Source organism: Nannospalax galili, unplaced genomic scaffold, assembly GCF_000622305.1.
Source record: "Nannospalax galili isolate Female #2095 unplaced genomic scaffold, S.galili_v1.0 scaffold1386, whole genome shotgun sequence".
Taxonomy (NCBI): domain Eukaryota; kingdom Metazoa; phylum Chordata; class Mammalia; order Rodentia; family Spalacidae; genus Nannospalax; species Nannospalax galili.
The window spans coordinates 263,897-271,761 of NW_008354369.1; the positions used below are offsets into that span (position 1 = coordinate 263,897).

General features: G+C 38.9%; 1 pseudogene; it reads left to right on the plus strand.

The window, feature by feature from the left end:
• The window catches only part of LOC108491710, a 47,342-nt pseudogene extending 43,558 nt beyond the window's left edge, over positions 1-3,784 (plus strand).
• The last annotated feature ends 4,081 nt before the right edge of the window (positions 3,785-7,865 follow it).

A 7,865-nucleotide genomic window follows, 5' to 3' on the forward strand; every position in this document is an offset into this window, starting at 1 on the left:
TTTACAGCCACTTTTGAAAGGGAGGTATCTTTGCTCTGGAAACTATTGAATATGTCAATGCTGTTTTAATGAAATGCTTCTTGTAATTATGTGATTATTAAATAAATAATTTAAATAAATAAATAAATAAATTTGGGGCTGGAGAGGTAGCTTATTGGTTAAGAGCACTGGCTGCTCTTGTAGAGGACCCACGGGGTGGCTAACAACCATTCCTAACTCCAGTACCAGGAGATTCAAAGCTCTCTTCTGACCACTGCGAGTATTGCATGACATGGTTCACTTACATACACGCAGGGAATACACTCGTGCACATAAATTAAAATAATAAAAAATTTAAATAAAATAAAGTAATGTTTAACATAGATTCGTTTTAATCACAGAAAGAATATTGTCCCTTTTTAGAAAAAGCATATTCCCAATTAAAGCAAGCAATTTACTTTCTAGGTAGTTGCTCATTTGTTTGAGATGGGATCTCCTTGTAGCCCCAGGTATCCTAAACTCACTATGTATGCCAGGCTGACCTCGACCTCAGTGAGATCCAACCCACTGGCCTCTGCATCCTGAGTGTTGTGACTAAAGCTGTGTGCCACCACACTGAATTCACTTTCTCAGTTAATTAAAATAAAAATTTCTTGAATAAACTCCCTCTGTTTGAGAACAATCAGTATTGGATGAAGTTTTCTCCTAGTATTCTATTAATAAGTTCAGCTTGCTTAGTTATTTAAAAAATATACAAATAGCTCCAATACATTTGGATCTGCTTTTACTTAACACTTACTTCTGGGTCTAAATATCCCTATGTCTCTGGGCTCCTAGGACTAGTCTTTAGTTTTCAGAACAAAATCATAACAGCCCTTCTGACATGTATTGTATTGTAGGAAGTTCAAGTCTTTTTCAGGATTTTAGAGGATGACCAGAGGGATTTCAGAAGTTCATGGGCATCTCCCATTCGGTACTATGATCCTTCTGAACTCTCAATCATGATACTCACTGGTCAATGCCTGGCTGCTGTCCCCTCTCTGAAAGTACTCACCATCCTCCATACCACTTCTCTTCCTTCATTTTCTCAAAGGCCACTAACCACAGCATTGTTCATAGATATTTTTAAGCTAAGGCTATCAGAAGTGAATTATACACAGGTTAGAATTGACATTACAAAACTGAATATTAAGTATCATCATGCTAAGAGTGAGAGGTCTTCTCTACTGCAGATCATTCTGTGACTCCTTCTTCCCTCCAGACTCCAGCTATTTATATTTTCCTGGGTCGCTCCTCTCCATCTTAACATATGGTTTCCACCCCTCTTTTCTTGCCCTGTACTCTTGACTCTAATCTTGAAATCATTTCCCTTTTCTTCAAGGGGGAATAATTTCAGTTATTTTTGTAGCATAGAATTTTCATTTCTTTACTGACCTGGCTCTTACCTCTTCATACTGTGCCCTGCAAATTTTAGCTCCACGTGGCTGTTTTGTTCTAAAAAGAGGAAATTTTACTCTAAGAGGAATTCTTCCTTTCTCCTAGCCCTCCTAGCTTAAACTGAAGAAAGAAGAGGAAGAGGGAGAGGGAGAGGGAGAGGGAGAGGGAGAGGGAGAGGGAGAGCAAGGGGGGGAAAGAGAGAGAATTTATAACATGTTTTTCTTCCCAGTAGAGTTGTCATTAAGGTGGGTATTTCACACAGATCATTCTAGAGAAGGAATGCAAGCCATGTTCTCAAATTCTTCCTACATTACATGACATTTGGAAGAAACCAAAGTATTACAAAACTATATAATCTCATATCCCTGTATTGTGATCTATATAATTTGTTCTAAGTTGCATCAACACTGACAGCATGTCGTAAATGAACATTTGTGTTAATTTTAATCTACATCACAGGGGATGTCACTTACCCCAGTCAGGAACTTACTCTGAGTACAACTGAGTATTATTGAATTGGAAAATAAACACCATGATGCTATGAACATTTTTACCCTCAAGTAATTATATTACTTATTTAGATATTGAGTGTTTAAATGGATTTATACTGGTGAGATTATTGGCTTGGTTGTTAGTATAAAGAACAGTAGAAATGGTGAAAATAAATGAATGAGTGACAAGAAAACACTAGAGGTGAACTGCAGTCAGTACTTCATGCGTTCCTAACTCACGATTACAAGACTTCAAGAAGGCATTTGGGGCAGATTCCAATCTCAAATTCATAGGCTGATGGTTGATCTGGGGAGTAGGTTTAGTAATAGAGTGCCTGCCTAGCATGCACTAGGCTGTAAGTTAAATCCCCAGCACCACAAAAGGAATGAAAAGAGAGAAAGAGTGAGAGAGAGAAAGAAAGGAAGGAAGGAGGGAATGAAGGAAGGAAAGAATGGAGGGAAAAAGGAAGAAAGAAAAGACAAAGAAAGAAAAGGCACCACTTGTCAGTCACCAATCATAGGGTAAATTGTCATCTCTTGTTTGAGCTGTTTGCTTTATGTGAACCTTCCATTCAAGGTGTTTGTAGATTCCATTAAAAAAAAAAAAAAAGGAGCTCAGCTTTCTAGGAACTCACAGTTGTATGATGGTTTATGTGTCTACTTGCTAAAAATGTTTAATGTTTGTATGTGGGCTAAATTTGCTCTGAGACTGCTTTCTTAAAAGATCATAGATTATTTGTTGTGAGCTTTGATTTATGTGACTATAAATATTTACCAAATATTTACCAAAAGAAGCTAATAACTAAACTGATCAGATAGGTAACCAAACCACAACTGTGATAGGGCCAACATCTGCTCCCTCCAGATGTTGCCAAGGACCAAAAATGGGACACAAACTTAATGATTGTTTAATAAATGAGTAACTAGGTCCCACTATAAATCTAACTAGGCTGCTGGGCAGATAAGAATGAAGAGGAAAATGAATCATATTTGTTCATTTTGTCACTTTGATCTGTCAGATACACACTTGGATATGAACAAAATAGAAGTGAAATTAGCTGATAGGATTCAGGCAGGGCTTTGCCAAGGAACACCTGAGTTAGACACTCTGTCAGCAGGCAGGGACCATCGTGTACAAGATACTATTTTATAAAATGGAATGTCTAAAAACAAAGCTAGGTTCCAGAACTGCTAGGCTGTTTCTTTATAGCAAGAAACAAAAATCATGTGAACCAAAATTCTGGCATCCACATGGTTAAGGAAAGTTCTAGAAAAATACCTTAAAAGAAAAACAAGTTAAAATAAGAACATCACTGGAAAGAAAATGAGTGTTAAGCGAATGAACAAGTAAATGTTCAACAAACGTTCAACAACTGGATTACACTGCTTCATCTTATCTATCTCTACATTAAGTATTGTTCATAGAAGAACAGGGTTGGTGACTGCAAATGGCTTAGTTATAAAGTGTCCCTTCCAAAGGTTCATTTGGAACCAGGTGTGATGACACATGCCTGTAATGGTGGCTCTTGGAAAGTGGCAACAGGAGGATCAGGAGTTCATGGTCGTCTTCAGCTATATAGTAAGTTTGGAGCCAGCCTGGGCTACATGAAACCCAGTCTCAAAGCTAACCAACTAACTAAGAGAAAGCTCGTTTTTAAAGGTTTGACTCTTACTTCAAAGAGTCTTCAGAGCTGGGCTTTTGGGAACTCACTGGATCAGTAAGTTGGCTCATTCTCGTTTTGAATTATGTACTGAGAGACATTGGAACTGGGAACAGATCCATGTGGAGGAAGCAGGCCACTAGGGATGCGTGCTTGAAGAATGTGATGCCCTTGGCTTTCCTGTTTGTACTTCACTTCCTGGAGGCCATAAAGTAGGAAAATCTACGCTGCCTCATGCCCCTGCCATGATGTTCTGCCTCATCGTGGGCCCAAAACCCAAGAAAGCAAGTGACCATGGCTTGAACTTCTGAAACTAGAGCCAAAATCAACCGTTTATCATTTTAAGTTGTTTTCTCTGGTATTTGTCACAGTGATAAAAAAAAATCTAACACAAAGGCTAAAATTCTCTATTTTACTTGACAAATTCTAGTTGTATTGCAATTATGTCTCTTTTCAGAAAAGTTATCATTTAAGTCTTATCACTATTGAATTTTGCAAGCCTAAGTCTGTCAGTTTAGAGAAGTTTGGGGATTGTTTCCTTGCTTGCTCTTGCATTATTTCTTTCCTTAAACACGTATTTATTGTGTGTGTGTGTGTGTGTGTGTGTGTGTGTGTGTGTGTGTCTACATGTGCCATGACATGCATATGGAAGTCAGAGGATAACCTGCTAGAGTCAGTTCTCGCCTTCTACCATGTGGGGCCTGGAGATTGAACTCAGGTCCTCAGTCTTGGCAGCAAATGCCTTAACTTTCTGAGACATCTCTCCAACTCACTTTTGTATTATTTCTCATATGGACTCTACAGTTAAAGTGATTATTCAAAGTTGTTTAATAATCTAGTTTAGGACTTAAAGATTTCATTTGTTGAAGATTTTATAATGCTATTTTATTCCTATAACCACAAATCACTAAAAGAAAAATATTGAAATAAATTATGGGGCCTGGAGAGCTGGCTGAGTGGTTAAGAGCACTGACTTCTCATGCAGAGGACCTGGGATCCATTTCCAACACACACATGGGAGATAATAATCATCAGCAACTCTAGTTCCAGGGGAATCCAGTGCCCTCTTCTGACCTCTGCAGGCATTGCATGATACGGGTGCACTCCCGCAGGCAATACACTCATACACATAAAATAAAAATAATAAATTAAAAAAGGAAATAAGATTATGAAAAGCAAAGTTGGGGGGATAAGGCAAGGAGACTTCTTGCAGAAAGAGAAGTAAGACAGATCTTGTAAGATATTTAGAATGAGAAATGTTGGGAAGATCATCCTAGAGGTACAGGACTAGGAAAACAGCAGAGGATAAAAGTGAGTACAGCCAGTGGAAAATGAGAGAAACATAAGAGCCTGGATGGTGCGTGATTATCAACTGAGGTTTCACAAAAAGTTAGGAGAGTAATATATTAAGAGCTCGTTTGACTTAGGGTGTGCCTAAAATACCCAAACAAGCCTGTGTTACGATGGTAGAAAGCGCAGGGAGAAAACTCTAGGAAGAAAACAATTGCATCTCAGAAAGTCAAGCAGATTGTTCTTTCTTTTCAGGACAAGATATTCTGTGACATTATGCAGAGGTCATACACTGGAGAAGCACCAGCTGATTTGTCAACATGCTCCTTTGACCTGAAATTTTTATTTCTTCCGGTTTTTCACTTTCGAAGTTGTCCACATCTAAGCAACAGGATATTCCGCCCCTCCCCCAGCCTCCCCCCATGTATGCAAGTGCCCATGTGTGCGTATGTATGTAGGACAACCTGAGTACCATTCCTCAGCCACTATCCCCTTTTTTTGATACAGGGTCTCTCACTGGTCTGGAACTCAGCAGTCTAGGCTGGCTGATCAGCAGACCCCCGGGATCCTTCTGTCTCTGTGTCCCCTGAAATTATGAACGCAAGACCTGGGTTTTTTACATGGATTCTGGGAATTGAAATCAGGTCAGGCACCTTACCAACTGTCTCTCCAGCCCTGGGACATTTTTTTATAAAAGCAACAATTGCACAGCCACATTGCATCTATATTGCAGTGAGAATGATACCAGAAAACAAGAGCCAGTAGTGAGCACCATTTCCAGAAAGGCAAGCTCTCTCTAGTCATCACTGTAGCTAAGTCACATTTTTATCAACTGCCTGGACTCTTAGGTATTTGATTTTCAAATACTATAATACTATAACTCTTTAAAGGAAAAATATAAAAAGAAAAAAGAGGAGTTTTTTTAAATGTTAAAAAAAGAACACTCCCTCAAAGTGTTCTGTTATCTGAAAGTTTCTTTCATCATTCAAAATGTCTCATTCTATAGAAATCATCCCTGAGTATAAAAACATCTTACTTGGTCTCCTGGGCCAGTGTGGTCCTTTCTCTATAGGTTCCTATCACAGGAACTGGGAGATGACTCTGTGGCTAACAGCACTTGTTGAACAATCATGAAGACTGGAGTTCAAATTTCAGCACCCACATAACCATCCAGGCATCCAGCACACATCTGTAGCTCCAGCTCCAATGGGTGTGGAGATAGGAGCATCATGGAGGTTTGCTGATTTTCAGATCATCTTAGAAAACAAGAGCTCCAGGTTCAGGGAAAGATTCTGTTTCCAAAGAAATAGGGGAAGAGTACAGGAGGAAGACACCTGATGCCTTCTTCTGGCCCCCAGGTGCATGCAATAACATGAATACCCTTCCAGGGCCTCATATATACACAGAAATTAAAATAGACAAATCTTTTAAAAATTACCTTTCATACCTCTGTACTCAATGAGCTCACGGTAAGTCAGTCAACATTCTAGCATGACCATGGAACAGATTTATGAGTCTCTACCCCTAAATGAGGAGCTATGGACAGCAGACGACTTCTGGGCAAGCAAAAGTTTGCTTTCTTTAAGGACGTGGCTCTAGTAGGTTGGCTACACTCCAGTGGGTGGTCCCACTGGATGGTATATGGGAAGTACAGATTTGACTCAATTGTTTATTTTTTAAAATAGGACTCAAAGTTGGAGGGCATAGGGCATAGGGAGGTGGTGGAGAATCTGGGAGGAATTTTGTCAAAGAATTAATAAAAATAGTCTATCAAAAGTTACTTGTCATAGAAGCTGAGATTGAGCAGATAGAGTTCTGTAGACAATGTAAATGAGCATTGATGGACAAATTAGAGTGGAGAATTTCCTAAGCAGTCATAGAGTTATCCTCACAGATGTGCCAATGCAGAGAGGCAGGAAAATGCCACTGTCAAGTCTCACATATGAAACAACTGGACAGGAATCACAGTTGTATCATGGAAACAGAAAAAGAATTATCACAGACCTAGCATTTGAATGATCCTACTGTTGTTTTAATGCCATTTTCAACCTCTGAACAGAACAGATTTTGATTTTTGATTTTGAGATGATACAAAATTGTTCCACAGATCTTAAAAGTGACTTCAAAAGACATGAGCTATTGCATTTTATTCCTAAAGCAGCTGGTGTAAAATGCAGAAACTGTCATATACAACAATTTTCTAAAAGCTTTGAGTACATGTTCAAGTCAAAAAGACATCTTTGTAAGTAGAATCATTAATATCCCCTTCATCACTTAAAAGCATGCTTTAAGCATCTAATTAAATCTGATGCTGTGCAAAAAGAATTGCTTTACAAAGAGAATTACTTGTACTGGGGATAAGGCATACCTGTATGTACTCTTATACCATGTATTAGTCACTTTACTGTTGCTGTGATAAAACACCATGACCAAGGCAACTTATAGAAGGAAGTTTATTTGACTTACTGTAAATCTCTAATTATAAGAGTCCATAATGATGGGAAGAAATGGCTAGCACCTGTGGCCAGGACAGAAAGATGAGCAATAACATCTTCAAGCAGGCACAGGAAACAGAGCAATACTGGAAATCTGGCAAAGCTTAAGAACTCTCAAAGCCCAACCTGAGTGACGTGCTTCCTCCAGCATGGCCACACCTCCTAAAGATTCCACAGCCTTCCCCAATCAGTGCCATCATATGGGGACCAAGTGTTCAAATACTTGGAGCCTACTTGGGATATTCTCATTCAAACCACCATATACCATGGGGATAAACATTGATCCTTTTTTTCAGTGCCACTGAGATTTTTCATATAGGGAACTGCTCATAATTATAATCTATGACAGAATTTTATCAAGTAACATGTTAGACATAAAGTTACTCATTAAATATGTTTTATAAAAAGGTGCTAGTCATTCTCTCCTTTGAGGCGCTTGTCAGTGAGGGATGTCCAGCCAGCCACAGAAACCCCAGTTTACTCTCAGCCCCTACCCTGAACCTTTCTGCTAA